The sequence below is a fragment of the Formica exsecta genome, unplaced genomic scaffold (assembly GCF_003651465.1).
Source record: "Formica exsecta isolate Colony F162 unplaced genomic scaffold, ASM365146v1 scaffold125, whole genome shotgun sequence".
Taxonomy (NCBI): domain Eukaryota; kingdom Metazoa; phylum Arthropoda; class Insecta; order Hymenoptera; family Formicidae; genus Formica; species Formica exsecta.
The window spans coordinates 212,016-236,764 of NW_021848584.1; the positions used below are offsets into that span (position 1 = coordinate 212,016).

At 36.0% G+C, this 24,749-nt stretch overlaps 1 protein-coding gene across 1 annotated transcript in view; it reads left to right on the forward strand.

Moving 5' to 3' along the window:
• Nucleotides 1-22,970: 22,970 nt before the first annotated feature.
• LOC115245656 (epidermal growth factor receptor) overlaps nucleotides 22,971-24,749 on the forward strand; it is a 64,655-nt gene continuing 62,876 nt past the window's right edge. The window contains exon 1 of the mRNA XM_029824064.1: nucleotides 22,971-23,883. The gene's annotated coding sequence lies outside the window, so the exon portion shown is untranslated. The remainder of the gene's footprint in view (nucleotides 23,884-24,749) is intronic.

The window sequence follows — 24,749 nt, forward strand, 5'->3', positions numbered from 1 at the left end:
TTACTTCTCGTTCCTTCGGGCACCTCCGTCTTCTCGTCTCGCCGTTGTTCGATAGGGCGGGCCGCGGAATGATAGTCCCGACTGAAAATAATCGTTATTATCCGCGAGAGAGATCAAGTCCGGTTCGAAACCCCGTCAGACTTTTCCTTTGAAACGCGCACCCCTACGGGCTACAAGGGATCCCTCGTCCTCTAATTCGCACTTTATCGCATCTTCCTCTCGACGCGCGCCAAGAAAGCGAAACCGCAGCATCCGCAGCGGTGTCGTAATTAACAGCCTATAATAACGAATGATAATTTATCGCGCTGGCGTGCGGTTACTCGATAAGCTTCAAGTGCGCCGATAATTTAAGCTAGATCTCGATCGCTCGAGGGGACAGTGGTGCGCTCCCGTTAACCTGTCTCTTGTTGCGTATTCTCTCTTATCCAGGTTATATAATAGTTTACAAACGTGTAATACGCGTCTTAGAATCGTTTACTCGGTCTTGAGAGTGACATTTTCAAAATTATTAAAATTATTAAATGTGAGGTGAAAAATATAACACACATCCTCGATGCATTTGAAATAATTATTTACAATATAATTTTATGTATATATAATTTGTTTATTCTGACTAATAATTAATATTTCAAAAATATTAATAACACTTTTATTTTATTCCTTGTGTATTTGATTGAAAATAACGCATCTCAAACGTTAACATTTCTTTAACATTTATGAAGATAAAGCACGATGTTAATAATTATATATGGTCTTTGTATCAAACAGACATAGTTGGAAATCTGATAATCATGTGAGTTTGTCATATTGAGAAATTTCAAAATAGTAGAAATCATCATATTTAGCTCCTGAAATTCATATTTAATTTTAAATACGCACTCGTATCAATGTGTACATTACCTGGCAATCTCTCTACCACATTCTTTTCCATAACAGCGCATTTAATTAGCACGTTAATTATCATAGCATTATCTTTGCGATACAAGCCATTTTTAAATTATGAGGCATCTCTCTTTTCTTTATTTAAATATCCGTTTTAAACATCCTCATCGTAAAAGGTCGATTTCGCTTTCGACAGTTATCTTATGGCTACTAAAACTGCTTAGAAGTATCAAGCAGCACTATACACGTTGCGAATGCCGAATGTAATAAATCGAGGCCATTCCTCTTCCTGACCAATGTCCTTGTTCGCTCGGTACCGGCTGATCGATGGTTTCACCGCTTTCTGGGAATGTTGTCGACGAAGGTGCGAATCGACACGCAAACTAGACGCTAGACATTTAAAACAGATAAAACGCGGAGGGATGGGGAGAATGAAAGAAGGGGAGGAGAACAAGAGGAACATTTACCGTGAACGGCAGCGCGCGAGATTAGCTCGGCCGGAAGAAAGACGATGAAATCCTCGCCGGTGTGATAGCGCTCGGCCTCTCTTACCGCGAACCGTTACGGAGAACCCGATAATTATCGTCGTACCCGAGAGCTAACAATGCTGCTGACTGTCGAAGTCCCCGCGGCTCACGAAGCGCGAAGATTAGCCGTCGACCGCTAAAAGGCGGTCGTTTGGAAACGGACTTTTCTGACCGACCCGACGTGCGAAAGCGCGGATAGTTCGAGCACGCATCGCGTTTCCTCGAAGGAGGAAGGAAGAGGAAGAGACGTTGTCCTTGCTGCGAACGAAACGAGACGCGTTAAGCGCGAAATATCCCATCATTTCGTCTTCCATGGCACAATACACTCGAGGTAGATCTTTGTGACTCACGTTCGCACGCTGCTTCGAGAATGCTGTTAGAGTCACCATACAGTGTTCCATCAGTGCCGCATTAACGCTTATAATTATAAATTCCTGAGATTTAAATTCAATTTTTTTTTTTTAATTTAATTAATTTCAAAAATAGACTTTATTTTCATAGCATTTTTATTTAAGATCTAATTATAAAAATACTAAAAATATTAATATTAAAAATTGGAAAATTGCGAGAAATGAATATTATATACATTGTATATGCCAATACATTGAAAACAGAAATAAATATATATATTTTTATGAATGCTTTAGATTAAAAATAAAAAAAGTTTTGTTAGTTACAAATAAAATTTTTTAAATTTTTATTTTAAAATTATGACAGTCGTGAAAAATGAAAAATTCCTATATAATTTTGATGAAGAAAAAATTTATCTTTCAAAATCTCATTTTCACAGATTTGATAAAAATCAAATAATAAGGAATCTAAATCGATTTTTACACAGAATTGATCCGTTATAAAATTTTTATATGTATCTTAAAATAGATTTCATAAACATAATACTTAAGTGATGAAGTGACGAAGCAATAGGAAAAACATAAATATACTTTGCACTATCTAAATGCAAAACATTACTAAATGCATAACATTGGGCATTAAAAGTGTCACATTTTATTATTTTACATCCAACCTCTTTATAACAAATAATAAATAAAAGCAACGTAAGACGAGTAATGTGAAGCTGACGCGATCTATCATCACTCTTGTACAGAATTTGCAATTTTAATGTCTGGTCAGAGATCTCTATGTCGTGCACGATGGAGGTAACTTTGGTGTGCAAGGGTACGTAACTCGATAGGATAATAACGCTAGACTGATGCAGTCATGCAAATCAGCATTCGAAAGACACCGGATCCCGTGCTATAAATCTCGCGACGATTGAAGGAAGCAGCACGCGCAAGCCTCCTCGCACTACCTCGATTATGAAGGAAATGATAACACAATAGATTACATAGGTAGGATGTGCATACGATATATTATGTGTAGATGGGGCAATGTGTAAGAAATAGTAAAAACTACCACACGCGCGTTCTCAATTTCCAAATTTTGTTATAAACTTAATAAAACATCAAGAGCAATTAGCAATTATAGTGGTTAAATGAATTAAGAGTTGTATTGATTGCATATTGGTTACTATATATAAACATTTAAATTAATTTTCTTTTATCTTTCCATTTAGTGCACAAAAATTTGGATGTTTTGTCTAATTAAAAGGTAGCATATTATACGAATTAAATGTATGATTAACGTGCAAAAAATTTTAACATTGTTTCAACGACTCTTTCTCGGCTTATTGTTGACATATATTTAACATTTCAAAGAAATGGCATATTAGGCAGTTCAAGTTACAAATTCTACGAAATCTACGAAAGGTCCAGCAACGCTCACATGAGTCTCACGTATCGTTCACGTGTTGCTCACGTGTCGCCGCAACCGCAGTAGATTACACACGCTTTGCGTGCGCCAGCTTCTTTCCTCGCCGCGTGCACGGTTACTGTATTAGCAAGATAAACAAACTGTAAATAAAAGCGCTTCGTTAAGATAATAACGATACTCGAGTCCCGTTAAATGAGGATCGTTTGATTGTATACGACACATCTTTCGTCCTCCATTTTATTTCCGACGCGAACGCATGTGATCCGACTGTCATTATATCTATAAATGTTATCACTTAAAATCTATAATTACATTAAAATACATGCGGTATCTCATTAAAGCGCCAACGGGATATTAGCGGATCAAAATTGGAAGTATATTCATATTGTATCGTTCTTCTCGGTCCAATTTGTCGCGCATATACACCACCCTCCATGTTTACGAGAAGACTTATATAATATTTGAACACGTGACTCTCTCTCTTTCTTTCTCTTGCGACGGAGACCCAACGAAAGTCGCCGTGGACAGCCATGGTTAAGCGATCACGGTATGTTTGTTTTTTCCATCTGGCACGACACATAGATATGTATACGCGTATACGTTATATTCAACGGGTCGCCGTGTGACGCAGTCATTTTCTCGCTCATGACGACCTCCACTGTTAGAGATCGGGCTATATACGTGGTCCTGATACGCCGTGTGAGTCGTAAAGCAATCGGTATTATTCCTACGGCGGTATGACGGTAGTTGCGTTATATTGACATTCCATTTCTGTGGTTACGGCCGGCGCCATACTCGCTGCATCCGTATTTTTCGAATTCCTCCTCCATACCGTTTGAATACGATTTAGAATCTTTTATCATCGCAGCTTCGACGTACTGCTCGTATTAAACGTATTACACCCGCTATAGCTAGAAATTTAATCAGCAATCACACATGAAATGCCTCTGTGTCAACGCAGCGTGCGTTATGCATAATTTATTAACTATAAATATATGTAAATATCCAAAGAATTATATAGTTGAAAAACGCAGCAATCTATTAATACTACATACAGTTTGAAATACATTTCATTTATCAATTAAATTGATATTAATTGATATTGAATATAAATGAACAATTAATGATGAAAAATGATTGGAATAAAATATTTGGAAATTTTGAAACGTTTGCATAATTGGTGTAAGCAATATAAGTCTTGGGGAAAAATCGGTATAATTCCATATTCGTTTTAATCGCATTCGAGCAGTGTATTTGATCAAGAGTTTGTTTATAGTATTCAGTTTACTAAACGTAGAAAAGTGTAGTACCGATGGCAAACGGGAGCAGACGCATGCTATCAAAAAGGAATAACGATTTGCAATATTTGATTTGAACATATGGCTGGAAATATTGATAACGTTCGCGAGATAAAACGCCGTCCAACAAGAACCGCGATTGGCACTCGATACGAATGCAATAACCGTTGCTGATAATCGAATTGCACACGCAGTTATGTTATCCTCAGATATACTACAACATTATTCTGGAAAAGTGCAGTCGTTACATAATATACATAATATATACATGCAACAACGTGCTTTCTAAATCGTCATCATATAATTAAAAAAAAAAAAATGAAAAATTTATATAGATACATGGTATTAAATAAACAATTTCAACAAAACGAGATAAATTTTATTGTCATCAATAGCGCATTTTATTTTAATTTATAAAGTAGAATTAATAATGCAATTAGAATACAGAATTCGTGAGTTTTTAAATTTTTTTTTTTTAGTAGTCCGAGATATATGCCTTGTTTCCCTAACAATGCAAATAGTAGAGTAAAAGGGATTAAATACAAAAACTTGAAACTTTACGAAAACATTTTTAAAATGTTTCAAATCTCTTTTAAAAGTCATATGTATTGTGGACTTTTATGCTCTTTATATCACACAGCATGTCTGATTATAAGTCAAACATTAATCAAACGCAAGCCAATATTCGATATCGTTTTACGGGAGGGGCAGTCGAAATAAATCGTCTCGTCGCCGCGAAAGAAATCGTTCGATCTATACTTAAGTGTCACCAAGTTGGAGAGCATTGCGTCTGTGATTAAACTCCGTCGTCACATTATCTCGACGAAGCATTTTATCACGATCAAATATTGATACGCACTGCACGAACGTCGTCGAGTTGAAGAAAAACAGAGTATTGAACATTTGTCATCTCCCTATAATTTGACCATGCCCATAAACCATAGCGTGAAGAGTTCTCCATATATCTTTGCGCTCTTCTACTCATCCTTCAATTTTGTGTTCCGTGCCGTTCGTACTCACGATAGACGTTTTCTCGCGTGAGCCCATAATGCATCCACCACGGACCACCGTTCATGGGCGGCTACATAGACACATGTGAGGAGCTACATATATGCAACGAAAGCGTATTTGCTTTTATAAATTTCCAAATAAAAAATTGGATTTTTAAATTTGTCTAGTTTTTATTATCAATACAGTTTTGTAAAATATTCAATTTAATATCAGACGATTATGAAAATAGAATTTTAGTTGTGAATAAGTTCTGAAGAGAGAAGAATTCTGGTGACGCCTATGTGGTAAGCTCCTGCAATCCATTCCTTCTTCTTTGCGAGATAGCGCGTGCGAGATATTCGTTTCTGCAACGGCGATGAAGTCGCATGCAGGCCAACTGTACGGATAGACTCGCGAGGGAAAACGATGAAGGAAAAAACCGCTGCAAGAATGATGGAGAGGATGTATGTCGTGTAATCGCGTATATACGGTCGCGCACGAGCGTATATATCGGGTGATCTAAGGTCTATAGCAAAACGTTCCTCCTTAGTAAATAAAATGTTGTGATAAACTATTTAAAATAAGATTTATTATAAATAGATGGATTATAGACTAATTAATAATGCAGACGACTAATTAATATTAAAATGCTCAGCAATTTCATGGTGAGACAATTTTTTAAATATGAAAATTTTATATAATTCTGAATATTTCTTTCTAATATTATCTTCTATTTTTTTAGATGTCACTAAATTGCTTATTTTTATTATATATTTATATTTAGTAAATACTGTGCTTTACATATGAAGAAATAGCCTATTATCAGGTGTTCTTACATTTTGTTCTTTAATTAAATTCTTGAATAGAAAATGTAGTATAATTTTCATTATTAACTAAGTTGTTTGGCAAACTATTTTTTTCATTTACTGAATATGTAACATAATACTTTATCTCTTGCCCTATAAACGCACATTTTGTATAAAAGTTATGTAGCCAGGATAGTGCGAAACTTTTCCGTCACATAAAATCCTCTGAGCATCTCACATAATATTTTACATAACGAGTCGAGAAGAATTGCAATCAAAATATACATATTATACGAGACACACAACCGTCGCCTTGATCACCCTGTATACGCGACGTGGTTTATCCGGTGGATATACGGCAAGCAACCGGCGATAAGGCACGGCTAAACCCGCCCAATCAGCTATGTTTCACGGTGCTCGCGACATTACCACTTTATATCGCCTATCGTTCTCCATATATATTTGTCCGTTCCACGTGCGTGCAACGCCGTCACCGCTTACACATTCACACACACACACACATGACATGCGTCTCTACGGTCGTCTGGGTGCGCACACTTTCGCCTGGAATATGTGCACGGGTGTGTAAAACGTAAACATCGGGCTGGAGGGAGGGGAGGGGGACTGATATCGACACGGAACGGCGTGCCCCTGCTTTATGGTGTCGCTGATGCTGAGAGGTCGATCTTTACAAGAATTACTTCGTCAGGAATTTTATTCTCGCCGCGATGCTTCCGAGATTATTGTCGGCGATCATATTGTTATATGGCACAAATCTCTTCGTATAGAAGACAATAGTTGCGAGCATACGATGAAATAATATGAACTATAAACTGAAAGTGAGAGATAGTCGAGGAATAAAGCAATCTAGTTCCTCGTACTTGCAGCAAAAACTATCAATTTCATTGCATACATGAAGAACATATGTGATGAAGCGGTTGTAATACTTTTATAGGAGTATGAACATTGACGTACATTATTATTTTTTAAAAATTTAATAAAACTTAGAATTTTTTTTTTAATTTTTAATTTTAATTTTATTAGTTTACGCATGATTATGTCATATAAAATATGTATGTGTCGCGATGAAAAAGGAACCGTGTATTAATAGTATTACATCAGGTCTATTTATGATGTATATAATCATATCTTATTCAATTATCACGATCTTATGAAGGTATAGAGTTGGTGGGTTAATTACGTTGGGTGCGGCTCGCATGCAACGGTTTAAATTATCAAATTAGCAATTAGTGTAGCAATAAATAACCGCATGGTCATATTAAACAAAGAGCATAGCAACGTATTCTTAGACACTCCCATTTCACTAAATTTTTCCTACAATTGCGAGCTATAAATCTTGTTCGGCGCTCGTCTGATATATCGGCCGGGATCACGAACATTTGTTAGTTTCATCGGAATCAAATTCCGATTTCATAACCCCCCCCCCCAGACTTATATAATATTTGAACACGTGACTCTCTCTCTTTCTTTCTCTTGCGACGGAGACCCAACGAAAGTCGCCGTGGACAGCCATGGTTAAGCGATCACGGTATGTTTGTTTTTTCCATCTGGCACGACACATAGATATGTATACGCGTATACGTTATATTCAACGGGTCGCCGTGTGACGCAGTCATTTTCTCGCTCATGACGACCTCTACTGTTAGAGATCGGGCTATATACGTGGTCCTGATACGCCGTGTGAGTCGTAAAGCAATCGGTATTATTCCTACGGCGGTATGACGGTAGTTGCGTTATATTGACATTCCATTTCTGTGGTTACGGCCGGCGCCATACTCGCTGCATCCGTATTTTTCGAATTCCTCCTCCATACCGTTTGAATACGATTTAGAATCTTTTATCATCGCAGCTTCGACGTACTGCTCGTATTAAACGTATTACACCCGCTATAGCTAGAAATTTAATCAGCAATCACACATGAAATGCCTCTGTGTCAACGCAGCGTGCGTTATGCATAATTTATTAACTATAAATATATGTAAATATCCAAAGAATTATATAGTTGAAAAACGCAGCAATCTATTAATACTACATACAGTTTGAAATACATTTCATTTATCAATTAAATTGATATTAATTGATATTGAATATAAATGAACAATTAATGATGAAAAATGATTGGAATAAAATATTTGGAAATTTTGAAACGTTTGCATAATTGGTGTAAGCAATATAAGTCTTGGGGAAAAATCGGTATAATTCCATATTTTCTTTTTAATCGCATTCGAGCAGTGTATTTGATCAAGAGTTTGTTTATAGTATTCAGTTTACTAAACGTAGAAAAGTGTAGTACCGATGGCAAACGGGAGCAGACGCATGCTATCAAAAAGGAATAACGATTTGCAATATTTGATTTGAACATATGGCTGGAAATATTGATAACGTTCGCGAGATAAAACGCCGTCCAACAAGAACCGCGATTGGCACTCGATACGAATGCAATAACCGTTGCTGATAATCGAATTGCACACGCAGTTATGTTATCCTCAGATATACTACAACATTATTCTGGAAAAGTGCAGTCGTTACATAATATACATAATATATACATGCAACAACGTGCTTTCTAAATCGTCATCATATAATTAAAAAAAAAAAAATGAAAAATTTATATAGATACATGGTATTAAATAAACAATTTCAACAAAACGAGATAAATTTTATTGTCATCAATAGCGCATTTTATTTTAATTTATAAAGTAGAATTAATAATGCAATTAGAATACAGAATTCGTGAGTTTTTAAATTTTTTTTTTTTAGTAGTCCGAGATATATGCCTTGTTTCCCTAACAATGCAAATAGTAGAGTAAAAGGGATTAAATACAAAAACTTGAAACTTTACGAAAACATTTTTAAAATGTTTCAAATCTCTTTTAAAAGTCATATGTATTGTGGACTTTTATGCTCTTTATATCACACAGCATGTCTGATTATAAGTCAAACATTAATCAAACGCAAGCCAATATTCGATATCGTTTTACGGGAGGGGCAGTCGAAATAAATCGTCTCGTCGCCGCGAAAGAAATCGTTCGATCTATACTTAAGTGTCACCAAGTTGGAGAGCATTGCGTCTGTGATTAAACTCCGTCGTCACATTATCTCGACGAAGCATTTTATCACGATCAAATATTGATACGCACTGCACGAACGTCGTCGAGTTGAAGAAAAACAGAGTATTGAACATTTGTCATCTCCCTATAATTTGACCATGCCCATAAACCATAGCGTGAAGAGTTCTCCATATATCTTTGCGCTCTTCTACTCATCCTTCAATTTTGTGTTCCGTGCCGTTCGTACTCACGATAGACGTTTTCTCGCGTGAGCCCATAATGCATCCACCACGGACCACCGTTCATGGGCGGCTACATAGACACATGTGAGGAGCTACATATATGCAACGAAAGCGTATTTGCTTTTATAAATTTCCAAATAAAAAATTGGATTTTTAAATTTGTCTAGTTTTTATTATCAATACAGTTTTGTAAAATATTCAATTTAATATCAGACGATTATGAAAATAGAATTTTAGTTGTGAATAAGTTCTGAAGAGAGAAGAATTCTGGTGACGCCTATGTGGTAAGCTCCTGCAATCCATTCCTTCTTCTTTGCGAGATAGCGCGTGCGAGATATTCGTTTCTGCAACGGCGATGAAGTCGCATGCAGGCCAACTGTACGGATAGACTCGCGAGGGAAAACGATGAAGGAAAAAACCGCTGCAAGAATGATGGAGAGGATGTATGTCGTGTAATCGCGTATATACGGTCGCGCACGAGCGTATATATCGGGTGATCTAAGGTCTATAGCAAAACGTTCCTCCTTAGTAAATAAAATGTTGTGATAAACTATTTAAAATAAGATTTATTATAAATAGATGGATTATAGACTAATTAATAATGCAGACGACTAATTAATATTAAAATGCTCAGCAATTTCATGGTGAGACAATTTTTTAAATATGAAAATTTTATATAATTCTGAATATTTCTTTCTAATATTATCTTCTATTTTTTTAGATGTCACTAAATTGCTTATTTTTATTATATATTTATATTTAGTAAATACTGTGCTTTACATATGAAGAAATAGCCTATTATCAGGTGTTCTTACATTTTGTTCTTTAATTAAATTCTTGAATAGAAAATGTAGTATAATTTTCATTATTAACTAAGTTGTTTGGCAAACTATTTTTTTCATTTACTGAATATGTAACATAATACTTTATCTCTTGCCCTATAAACGCACATTTTGTATAAAAGTTATGTAGCCAGGATAGTGCGAAACTTTTCCGTCACATAAAATCCTCTGAGCATCTCACATAATATTTTACATAACGAGTCGAGAAGAATTGCAATCAAAATATACATATTATACGAGACACACAACCGTCGCCTTGATCACCCTGTATACGCGACGTGGTTTATCCGGTGGATATACGGCAAGCAACCGGCGATAAGGCACGGCTAAACCCGCCCAATCAGCTATGTTTCACGGTGCTCGCGACATTACCACTTTATATCGCCTATCGTTCTCCATATATATTTGTCCGTTCCACGTGCGTGCAACGCCGTCACCGCTTACACATTCACACACACACACACATGACATGCGTCTCTACGGTCGTCTGGGTGCGCACACTTTCGCCTGGAATATGTGCACGGGTGTGTAAAACGTAAACATCGGGCTGGAGGGAGGGGAGGGGGACTGATATCGACACGGAACGGCGTGCCCCTGCTTTATGGTGTCGCTGATGCTGAGAGGTCGATCTTTACAAGAATTACTTCGTCAGGAATTTTATTCTCGCCGCGATGCTTCCGAGATTATTGTCGGCGATCATATTGTTATATGGCACAAATCTCTTCGTATAGAAGACAATAGTTGCGAGCATACGATGAAATAATATGAACTATAAACTGAAAGTGAGAGATAGTCGAGGAATAAAGCAATCTAGTTCCTCGTACTTGCAGCAAAAACTATCAATTTCATTGCATACATGAAGAACATATGTGATGAAGCGGTTGTAATACTTTTATAGGAGTATGAACATTGACGTACATTATTATTTTTTAAAAATTTAATAAAACTTAGAATTTTTTTTTTAATTTTTAATTTTAATTTTATTAGTTTACGCATGATTATGTCATATAAAATATGTATGTGTCGCGATGAAAAAGGAACCGTGTATTAATAGTATTACATCAGGTCTATTTATGATGTATATAATCATATCTTATTCAATTATCACGATCTTATGAAGGTATAGAGTTGGTGGGTTAATTACGTTGGGTGCGGCTCGCATGCAACGGTTTAAATTATCAAATTAGCAATTAGTGTAGCAATAAATAACCGCATGGTCATATTAAACAAAGAGCATAGCAACGTATTCTTAGACACTCCCATTTCACTAAATTTTTCCTACAATTGCGAGCTATAAATCTTGTTCGGCGCTCGTCTGATATATCGGCCGGGATCACGAACATTTGTTAGTTTCATCGGAATCAAATTCCGATTTCATAACCCCCCCCCCCCTTTTTTTCATCTCCTCCCCATTAATGATTAATCGTACGAGACGTCGGTGCTAAAGAGTATGTTGAAATCGCGCGCACGGTGAGAATGGGTGCCACATGTGGCAGGGACACAATTGTAAAATGGCGAGAGTGTTGCCTAATCCGACACGTTTTCCCGTCGCGATTGTACGCCTATGCAGGGACCACAGAATCGAGCCCCAAGTGTGTGTGGGCGATCTCGGCTAGACAGACACCGCTCGGCTGGCTGGGCACCTCTCGCGTTGAGTCAGCGGTTCCTGACATAATAGCGAATCTCGTCGCGTCGCGGCAAGTCTTCCACTGTGTCCGTCAACTCGGGGGTAGCACCGTTAGTCTGTTGCAACTACGGTAGCAACAAGATTCACGCGGCCGTGACATAACGTAGGAAGCGTTCCGACTGCCACAAGTTACTTTAATGACGCGTATCCACCGAAAATTGGCACAGAGCCAACCGTGTCTGAATTCTAGAGTTTAAAGCCGATGTCTTATTAAAGTATTCTATTACAAAGTTAAGTTTCGAGTCCATTTTTTTCAATATTTATTTACAAAAATTAAAATAATCACGATAATTTATAGCTAATTGTTAAAGAGAAAATCCATGCCTAGCTTTCATTAAAGTATCTAATGTTAATAACTTATTAATATTGTTATATTTGTTAATATTTGTTTTTTTTTATATTCTCTCCGGACAACTTGTTCTTTAAAATTAAATTATACAATAAAATTGTATTGTTCGTATTTGAAATTTGCTAGGATCAAGGTAATTATTGCTCCAAGAATGTAGAAAAAGCTTGGCTCAAAATTTGATCTTTCACAACCGCAAATATATTAAAATTCTGTGTACCCCATATTCAACAGACAATTTATATAATGACCGACATAGCACTAATAGTCGCCGTTATTCAACATGCCGTGCACGAAGGAATCACGAGAACTTTATGGGTATGATCGCAGTTCGCCCTGTAGCTACTCGTGCACGTACAGGTTGATCCTAAACTTATATAGCGCCGTTAAAGACTATATTGTTTCATTGAGCGTTATCCGCGGAGATTTATTATAGTAATTTTACAGTTCTTTTAATTTTTATCTATATTTTCCTAATATGTTTATTCTGTTAAATCTGATTAGAATCAAATATCTTTGCATGAATTAATATATATCAATCTTATTTATATAGCTACGATCTAAATGAATATCATATTTAAATTTTCATTTCGCAGTTAAAGTAGTAATGCCATCATAAAACTAATTTATACATTATAAAATTGTAATCATCCATCATATAATAAATTTGCAATGTTTTTATAATGTTTGTAATTATTCTTACTAAAAAAATCACAAAAATGTATAAAACAACTATTAACATAATATCATATTAATCACAGAATTTTTCTTTATTTTGTTAAATAAAGTTATACAATTGACAATACAATGCTTTATCTTTGAGACATTGTAATTACTATCAATTGGGCGTAGAATTCTTTGATCTCACGCGGTAGATTGGCAAAGAACGCCTTCGTGTTCCGCCTAATGCGCGATGCAACGAGCCCGCACGAACACGCGAGTTACTGCTGATTAGAAATTCATTCGCGGGGTAGACCCCGCGAAACCTCAGCGGTTTGCCAGCATGCACAATATGGAGGTACACCGCGATCGTGAATGCTGGAGCCAAGCTGGCGGGCCATCCGTGGCACTCGTGCAATTCGCGGCGTGGGAATGCAAGTTAGAAATGCCGATGCACCGCGACGATATTGGCGCTCGTTGCAATCTGACGATTTGCAGTATGGTTATTTAAGATGCGAAAAACAGCCGAATGACATGTGGTATTTAACTGACTCTTCTGTTAAAAATCTACTTGTGAGAATAATATATAACTCACAGTGGGGAGTAAAATTATATGTGAAAATGATATTGAAGAACTCAACTTTTATTTGAAAAACAATAATAAATTATAAATAATAATATAATTTTTAGATAATAATCAAATTTTATTTTCAAAAAAATATAAATAATATATTTTTTCCAGATAAAAATATAATTCTTCCTTGGTACACAATTTTTATTTACTCGAATTTATCACACGTTTCAACTTTTGAAAAAATAAACCATATTGATAACGTGTTAATTGAAAAATACTTGAAAGAAGTTTCGATAAAAGGCACTGTTCTTTTTTTTTATGATTAAATTTTGAACATGCCTGTATCCCGATGCCAATGCGCAAAGATAATTTGTGAGGTACGACTTCTCTCGGTTTCTTCGCACCTCCGATACCCGAAAAGAGCCCTGGAGTGCATGGAAAGAAAAAAAGGCAGACAAGAAGAGCCCTACGCGCAGTTCTCGCGCGATTTATCCGTGCCCTCTTTACAAAATTCCCAGAGATAAGAGCCACGAGGTACCAAGATACGTACCACACGCGCAAAGATGAAAGAAACAGAGGAGAAATGTGGGGAGGCAGCCAATCTGCGAATGCATACGTGCATGCCGTGAGTACGTGCATGCGTGCATGCGTGCATGCGTGCACGGCGCAGAACCATACGCACCGCGGGCGCAGATAAGGATAGAAATGGCAGCAATTACCGTAGCGGACCGATGGCACGAGAGAGACGGCCATATTCATCATCCGAGGTCATTTGAATACCGCGGTGCCGAGAGGAGAATGAGACGAGACGATAAGAGAAAGACAGGCAAGAGGGAAGAAGAAGGGAAAAGATCGTAGGCTCTGACGAGAAGGAAGATACGATAAAGAAGCGATGTGTAGAGAGAGAAGAGAGATTCCTTCTATACGAATATGAAGCCAACACTGAAGGAAAAGAGAGAGGTAATGCATATCGGCCCGGCGGGGGCGAAGGAGGGAGGAAGAAGGGGAGAAACCGGTTACAGAAGAAGTAAACACGCGAAGGTGATGTTACTCTCCGTTCCTCTCTTCGTCAGTACAAAGTGCCGAGAGTATTCGAGGATCTGGAGTGTGACGTTCCTGAAAAGTCAGCTGCTACGACCAGGGAAAACATGGCGGACGCGCCGTGGCACGCGCGATCTAAACTCCTCTCGGACGAATACATGTCTCAGGGTTATTCACCTGTCTCGAAGTTCGGCGTATCAAGCCGAATCTTCAGGAAAAAGGAATCATTTGTAGCATTCCTATCGAATGCATTTTTTTATAAGGCGGTCTAAAAACGGCAACCAAATAATGATTAATGTTCATATATCGATATCTGAATCTATAAATTTAATTTATGTTTTTAAATCTTTTTTTGTATAGCTATCTTGAAAACCAATTACTCGTTGATACTCAAAGTTATTTGATTTATTGTCTAGAATAATTATTATTTACAATATAAAAATTAAGTATCATAAAAAAAATTATCTGGCATGTATAAAATTATTAATATTATTTCTAAGAAATGATAAAAATAACTATAGATACTGTGTAGGCAAGATTCGTTATCAAGACGTCCTCAAAAAGTAGGAATTTTATATCTTTGCTTGTAATTTTGAAATAGCTGAATTCACTGTAAATTTTCTACGTATCGTTTCTGAAAATTTGCATTCCTGTGAGCACATAATCAATTCTAAAAAAAAAAAAAATTACCATGAATTCACAATTTTGTTGGTAGATTTGTCAACTTATTGATAGCACGCCGAATAAAAAGTTAATATTTTTTAGTTGACGTATACTGATGATCGCATCTTGACTCTCGTTCTGGTTAATATCCAAAAAATTTCGAAGCCGGCTCGTTTCTTTAACATAGTTGTCGATCGAAAGTAGCTTCCTCGCTGCCTTTAAAGCCGCGCGGACTTCGCGGCAAAAAAACGCGCTCCATGATACCATGTCGTATGTCCGAGCATGTGTCAAGAAATTGGCCTGATGTTGCAAAAAAGATCGATAGCGGTTTCGGCAATCTTTCTCAAAGAAGATAGCGTTAAATGGCTTCTTAAACTTTTTCGATTTATTAAAATATGTTGACGCTGACTATTTTTTACTCATTTCTATTTTTAACGCAATATTATAAATTCATTAGTTCTTACTTAATATTAATTGATGAAATTTTAACGAATAAATTAGTAATTAAAATAGTTATTTTTTATACATAGGGAAATAAGAGTCATTTTTATTAAAGTTATGATTGTAAAAAGATATTTTTGACTAAAATTTTTAATCTATTAATTAAAGAAAGTATTCACAGGTTTTATTATTAATGAAATTTTATGCACATTTCTACGAACGCCATTGATAGCCGGCGTTTTATACTTTTATTAGTGAAGAAGTAACTTTAGAGATTAGCGGCTAACATCAATACGTGCTAAAGTATGCCGGTACTGATTTCTAGTTAATCATAGGATTTGCCGGTGAAATCGGATTGATTTCCAGAGAAATATCAAGTTTGTCCGAGTTGCAGCGAAATTTTTATCCCTCGCAATATTGTCGAAATTTTTCACGCGAATAATATTAATTTCCTCGGAGAAAAATGTGTTTTGTGATAAAATAATGACGTAAAAAGTAATCCTATTTCTAGCAATAAAGATGCTTTCAATATTCATATTAATGAATGAGCAACTTTAATATTAATCAATTTTAGCTATCATAGATTTATTAGAAGCGATATCGCGATCTCAAGACGGGAAAATGCTTTTCTCGATCTCCACGTTATAAACAAAATCTCTCTTAACAAATATTAATTCTAAAAAAAATACCGCAGTAGCATTTTTCTGTTAGGATTCTATTCAACTAATGATCGACGCAATGTCCTACTCGATGCCTCCGTAAGGATGTTTTCTAGATGTTTTTATCCTTGTATCATGTATACTTTGTAGAAATAAGCGCTGGTATGTATATGTTTACCGTTTCGTTTTCTTTCCACAAATATTGGTCATACGTGGGATGTATCGTGGGAGGTTGATATGTTACCAGAAAGGACGTCAGGAAAAGCTCTAAGTTCTATGCTATTAACTATTCCGCCGGCTATCTATTAAAAGACACATCGAGCCGATTTTTTTCTTATATATACATATACATATATCCCATTTCTTTTTCTTTAATCCGCTGGAAAATTATTCCGCTAATATGAAATTAATATCTATTTTTAAGAATGTTAACTTAACATATATGTATGCAAAAACAATTTATAAGTTATAATACAATAATTTACATTGTAATAACATTTATACATTTAATAATATATTAATTTATATTATTTTATTTATAATTGGCTTAAAAATAGCTTATTTACAATCCTGAAAGATTTTTAAATTTGAAAGTATTTTTAATAGAATTGATCAAAGCAAAAGTTGTAGATTGCTTGGTGATACGTCTAATATCTCGATAATTAATTCTGAAAAATGATAATGCTGCACCTTGTCAATCACGATTGAGTTTCGCTTTCGTATTCGTGATCTTTTACCTGGCGAACAGTGCTTGCTGCCGGTCTCGTGAAGTACGACAGACAAAGGGTGTTTGTAGTCGGCGAAGAAAGAACAAAAAGGTCAGCAGTAATGGAAAGAAGCAAGGGCGGAAAAAGAAAAGATAGCTTACAAGAAGGATGGAAAGGGGAGGAGAGGAGGCGATGAACCGCGTTATCCTTGCGGCGCATCTTTTGCACAAGTCTGTAGCGGCTGGCTCGATATATTTGGTCGAAAGCCTGTAACTCACAAATATATACGAAAGATTCATTATCTCAGAAGTCTCATGCAGAGAGAGAGAGAGAGGGCTTTCATTCCTCCTCTTCATATGAGCCCCAACGTGCAAATAGGCTAAATAAATAATTTTATTTAGGATTAATATTAAAGAGTTCTCAGAACTGCGTTTGCCAAGAATTTTCGATACATCTGACTAATATACATTTAACAAATTTTTGAAATTTACATTATATTTAAAAATTTTAAATTATATGCATGATAATAAGACGACAAATCTCTCTTTCTTTCTCGAAAACTGATGAAAAAGTACAAGACTCTTTACAAAATTCTGCTTAGAAATCAATTTTTAATTTTGTTTCTTCGTAAAAATTAAGCTTATATTTTAATAGAATTTAACTACTTTTTAACAACATGAGAATATCGTGCAAAAACGAATATATGTTAATGACTTTACATGAATAAATTTAGCATTTGGTTTGTACCAATTAATATATACATTTTATTTATTAAATATACAATATACAAAGATTATATTTTCTAAATTTTCTTAAAAAATATATACAAAAAATGTAACGCCATTTACATATCAGACTCTTTAAATTGAAAAGTTTGGGATTCCATTCCTTTGATTCCACTAAACGGAAAAACTTCACACCAAAGCAGAATTATAGAACATTTTATGCCATTGCAGCAACTGTACTGCCGTTATCGCGCAAACACTTAAGTGTAATAAGACGTTGCTCCATAAATTCTTTACTTTTTGCTTTACCTAAAAGGAACACGGTACGAATCCAGGTTCTAAACTCGACAGCGCAGGGAGGTTTTTTCGAACGCGGTGCCCTCAGGTAGCGGCGCCACTGCTCTCTGAACCGGTATTCTCTTCTGGGCAGTATTTCAGTCGCTCTATGTGCCCATGGTGTACCCAGCGCCTAAGTCCCATAGGGAAAGTTACCTGCATCAGGCAGATGAGAGAGCCGCGGTGCGAGATGCCTCGAGGGCACTTTTGCCACTCTTCGTGTTCTCGTGCCACGCTCTCGTGGCTCAACAATGGATCAGCATGAGAGATACCACAGGCTGGGTCCATAAAGGATATAAGTTCTATCTGCCGTTCTTGAAACAAAGCGCCCAATCGATACACTTCACAATTTGTCTTTCCTATCTCGCCGTGCATAAAGATATAAGATTTTGAGCGTACTGTTTATGAGTATTATAAAATAAAAAATGAATTGTATTATTATATATAATTTTTTTTTTTAATTTTATACTTTTTTTTCTTTTCAAAATTTTTCATTATTATTACATGTATTTTACGTCTAAAATACGTATTAGACGTCTAAAACGACCGCTTATATTTTCAGTTATTTCTAAATTCTTATTTATTTTTTAAAGATCTAGAATCAAATCATCTGATAACTCGCGATTTCTTTTGGTTAGTTATCACTTTTCCAAGATTCTAGAAAAAAGCAATCATGTCGCTTTTACCTAATTCGCGCACGACAACGCGAAATTCCTCACGGTTTGGAATGCAAGAGTATGGCCTTCCTTCGTTGAGTTTTGCAAAACAGAACAGGATGCGAGTAAGGCTACTCGTAAATCGCACGTCAAAGCGCGAAATACACCTAGGACCTATACTTGACGTCCGTCTAGCTAATCCTCTTTAAAAAAATTTCTTTTTTTGCGGTGGATTGTTGGAAATGGATTCTTTTAATATTTCATTGATCTTTACAATGGGGCACGCCCAAAATCCTAATAATATTCTAACTTTCGGCGTATTTCTGAAAGAAAAGATTGACTCTGCCGATACCGAAATTTTGAACCGTTCTTACGGTTCAAAATTAGCATAGCCGGGGATCAATTTCTGCGAAGGTATGGTCGATCGACGCTAAACAATACTGTATAGCGAAACTACTTGAGGGGAACAATAAGGATGCCTAGTTAGCGTCTCGACGGGGTTGGCGCCATCGTCATTCTTTGAAAATTAGTAATTTTGACAACGAATACAAGGTTTTCTTATATACGTAACTAAAGTTTCAGTCTTATTTTCTATAAGTTAAGTATTATACGAAATTATATAATAAGATTAGTATGAAAAAGAAGCTTGTAATTATTTTTGTAATTATTTTTTCTTACAATGATATAATAGAATAGCTTATTCTATATTCTACATGTTATACTGTCTTACAAAGCTTTCTTATATTTTACGTGTTATGTTGAATAAAAGAAATAAATTTTTAATATATTATTGCTTTTGATATCGCTTTCTTCACGATAGTATACACAGTTTTTGTGATATGGGGGAAGACAGATATATTTAATCAGTTACATAAAATTTCGACAGAAATCACGCGACATTATTAAACGCAAAGTGATTCTTCGAAAAAGTTCTACCATAAAAAAAGCATGCAGGGAAGTGAGAAACTGTCAGGTATAAACAAAAGATGATTACAAAAGGATGAAAAAAAGGATGTAGGGAATGGGACAAAATAAATAATGGTGAGCATGTGTAAAAGAGGAAATTAAGTGACTAAATCTGATTCACGTAACCACCTGTTGATTCCCCACGCATATAACCACCTGTTGATTCTCCGCGCACGAAATCTATCCGCGAAAACATATGATTGCCCTTCCATAACATTTTATGGTAAATGTTATTTACACATAGAGATGTCAATTATCAAGTACTAAACGGTACTTAAAGTTTGGCCTAATTTTTTAGATATTATGCAAAATGTTTATCTTTTAGCATGAAATAAATATAAATTAATAAATTAAATTTTGAAAAACAAGCTTTCGCAGAAAAAGAGAAGCAGAATAAGAAATTATATAATAATTACTTAATCCTTCTACATCATTATATCTTATATGAATTATTTAGAAAATGGTTTAATTTTTATATTATTATTTTTTGTAATAAAAAATTTTATAAGCATCAGAAATGAATACAAAAGAGGGATACAATCTTTTATAACTGAACCACCTACAGAGTTTGGAAATAGATCCTACCTGTATTTCATCCACCCTCACAGTAGGGAGTGGCTATGATCCTAACGACGCTTTAACTTCCATTTCTAAAGAAAAAATTCGGCTTCTCAGGCACCAAAATTTTGTTCTATTGTTCCTGAATTGTTAGACATATTAACGTAGTTGAATCCGTGTGCCCACGAAAATAGTTTTTTGCGAATATATGGTTGGTCACTGCTAAACAATATCGTAAAAATAGTCAAGCCACTTGAAGAGAACAATGAGTCCCGTCGACACAGGGTGGTGAGGGTGACTCTCGAGATCGGCTGCACTCGAGGATCGCACCGCATTACAAAGCTATCGAAAGGGCACGGTCTGGCACCTGCTGAAAACCAGCATCCCTCACTATGAACCAAATTGAAATCTATAATGTGTGTCCTTGTTGTAGCCGAGCTAGATGCAGGTCGGGTTCATTCGATTAAATTTACACGATTGTGAATCCGTTATGCATTATTTATCATTTACAAGAAGTGTTAATTATATCTCTTGTATCTTTGTAAAAGATACCATAGAAAAAATTTCTAGCAGTGTATATTTTATAAAAGATTATACTGCAATTAAACATATTCACACAAATTTGTATTCTACTGTATACATTTTTGTAATATAAAGTATGTAATAATAGAATATCAAGATTTGTTCATATACTAAAATATTATATAAATATAATTTAAACGATATTACATAACAAAATGTAGCCATGTAAATGTAACGCAGCACTAATTTTTAATTGCTTTTTTTATCATTAATATAAATATCTATAAACGATATCAATCTTGAAAGAATTTTATCTAACAATACAACTTAAGGCATATTTTTAAACTTTTCTATTTTTTAAATATACAATTTGTTGTATATTTTTACAAAACAGAATTGTCAAAATTTTTTGCGCTAATTTACAAAGCGAATAAAAAAGTTAATAAATGCATTGCTTGTTTTTTCGAATAGAATATATATATATCTCTTGGCAAGAAATATTTACGATAAAACAAGCGTGCAGATCGTGCAAAGGGCAAACAGTCATCATATTCTTCGTGTTACTGCAATTTTTGAAATGCAACAACGAGAGTTCCTTCCTCGAAGCAATTCCACGGGAATGGATTCTTCTTGGAAACCGTACCACGATGTATTTTCACGCCTATCTAACATGGCTTTTACGTAACTCGATTATAGATTCTTATCAATTCACTTCTCGTTATCCAAGTTGAAATACTGCAATTATAATATTATTTATAGATTTTATTTTTTTGAAACTTTTATTTTTATTATTATCTCACAAATGTTTTAGTGTTATATAAAAGCAATAGCAATTAACTATACATAGCCTCATTTTTCAAAAATAAAATTAATATATTCTTTACTCCTAGTTTATCTATATCTATTAGAAATAGAAACTAATTATAATCAGCCAAGGTAATAATTTATTCTTAACTTACTGTTTCTGTTTTCAATTTCTAAAAGACAATTTATAAAACTTATGTGAGAATTGCGTTAGGTCTTGGTATGTATTATTTATATCGATATTATATTAAAAAATGATACAATTATTTTTTCATTGCTTGTTTAAGAGGTATTTTACAAATTAGTTGTTACTTATACAAAATTTTACCGAACAATTATTGATTCTTTAAATTAGAGAATATTATATGACATTTGAAAAAATAGCAAATAATTAAAAAACAAAAAGACTTATTTCCGACGTATAAAATGTTTTATCCGATTAATTTAATATTATATTCGGTGCACATACGTGTATATGGAATCGTTCATTAGCAAATTAAACACTTCCTTCGTCGGAACAGCATCTGCACCCTCGACTTTTCCATCCCCGCGGCCTCTTTAGAGACTTCGTATCTTCTCCGCAAGCAAAACGCCTGTCTTTTTTTCTCTGGTCCAGATGCATCACACGCAACCCCTCAGGTGTGTGTAACTTCGAGGGGTCTCACACGCGCAGCACCGTACAAACGCACGAATGTATCCCACACCTACTACAGCGAGTCGGGAGCTTCGGCAACTAGTGTGCGTGCGTACGTGTGTATACCTGCGTGTCTCGTACCTGGCTAGAAGAGAAAAGTAGGGGAACCGAACATTCTACGAGTTAAGACGAAGAGACGACGGAGGAGAAAACGACGAGAGAGATGCGAGAAGGAGAAGGATAGTGGGAAGCTGGATGGATGGCGAAGGTGTGCGAGGCGGGGAAGTTAGGTGCTGTCTTCTGCTTCGTGGCGTTCTAGGGGGAAAGTGGGGAGGATGGCGCGGTGGGGCGAGGGGTCTAAGGAAGCTCGACGACGAAGGAGAAGGTGCTCGGCCCTGCCGAGTGCTGCGCCGATGATGATGACGTCGGTGGTGGTAATGGTGGTGGCGGTGGTAGTAGAAGGTGGAAAGGGAGAAAGAGAGAGAGGACAAGACGCAAGAGAGGTGAAGGGAGAGTCCTGCCCAGCGTGGACCTGTGCGTCGTTGCATGGTCGACCTGGAGACTCGCTCTCCGCAAGGTGAGACGCGCGGACCGAAGAGGAGGCCTCGAAGGATCGGCAGGAATTCTCGTGAAAGCCGACTCTTCCTCTCTCGTATGCTCGCAATCGCGCGCGCTCTCCCTCGATCGTTTTTCTTGTCCCTTTCTCTGTCTTTTTCTCGCGTTGACTTCTTTTTACGTGTACCAAGGAAATCGAGTGAGTGATCCGTATTTTTTATCGCGCGGAATCTCCTGACTTTCCACAAAGTGCTCTGGTACAGATTCGCTTGGACAATGTTCTAGATCAGTGCAAACATCGGAGGAAGCGGAATAAGATCATCATTCATCAGTGGATACTACACTACTTTCATATATTGGACAGTATTAAAAATGTATGCTCATCTTTATTAAAGTTTTGAAAGAAACTTTTGAATTTATTAATGAACATCTTCGTAGTAACAATGTCAGGACGCAAAGTGCGGAATCGACACATTTGATAATGATAACGTGTGTTCACGTGTGCATCTTCTCTTATCAAAGCGCGTAAGAATTTGATCCCTCATACTATTTCGTCAGAAGAGTCCGAGCATATCATATCAAGGCGCCTGGCGACTACGATCAGCAAACATGTCAGTTGTCTCACCTTACAACGTCAATTGGAATTGCTGTCAGTAAAAATTAATGAAACGGTGCGTCTCGGGGTGATTTCGCGAAATTGCACTACTCTTCGAGGGAGGTGAACAGTGCATGTTTTCTCGGTGGCGTAAAATCGACGATATATTCGAATGCCTGGTGCGCGTGAGTGTTTCGTTAACTCGGAAGACTCGTCCCGAAAGTAAACGTTGGAATTTACTTTCGTAATCTTTCCCAAGACGGTGCAATCTCACCGTTCGTCTCGTCTTGGATATACCTCATAGGCTGCATACATGTTAAACTGAGGTGAGTGAGACTTTTACGTGAATTTGTGTTGTCGATATCATCTGCCATCTTTGCGCGCCAAATTGCAACGCAAGCGTGAGAAATTTACCTGCATGATATGATTTCGCTGCAGCAGCAATCATAACATCAGCTCGTACGTGATTCTTTCGCATACGTCCGATATGCTTTGGGACTGCAAGCAATAGAATTTTTTAATCTGATATTCTTGCCATACACATTCAACGCTAAACTCAGTAATATGATTCTTGTTTCTTTTATCAAATGCGATTTTCTCGTTAAACAAATAGCAATTATGTCCAAGAACCATATTTTTTTATTAGTATCCCACATTGTCTTCTTAAATCTAATAACGCATACCGGTAAATATTAACATTAATTTGTCTTTTGACAACAAAATTACATCTGTCAGACACTGTCTCCGAAAATACATAAAGTTGCTCCGATTTTTCTCGACGAATTCTTTCACTTACTCGGCGAAAGTTTCTGGATAAACTCTGAGCGGACAAACCGAGATTGTTTCTGCGTTTCAAGTACGTTTCAACTTTTCTCACGTATATTCTTTTCTCACGAGAAACAACATCTTACACAAATCAACAATTTTCGTGTATTATGAATGAACGACGGTTTCATGTTCTTTTCAAAGTCAACAACATTTCGCTATTTAGTAGTGAATTCGTAAAGATACGACGTGCGTAATCTCTTACAACTGAAGCACACCCATTTTTTTAGTATCTGAGATATTTCCTTTTATCTTAATGCGTTACCAAGAAATGCTATGTAACATCGCATGGACCACATAAAATGACAGTTTTAGCATATATACACAATTATAATAATATTTTTTACACATATATTATCATTTTTAA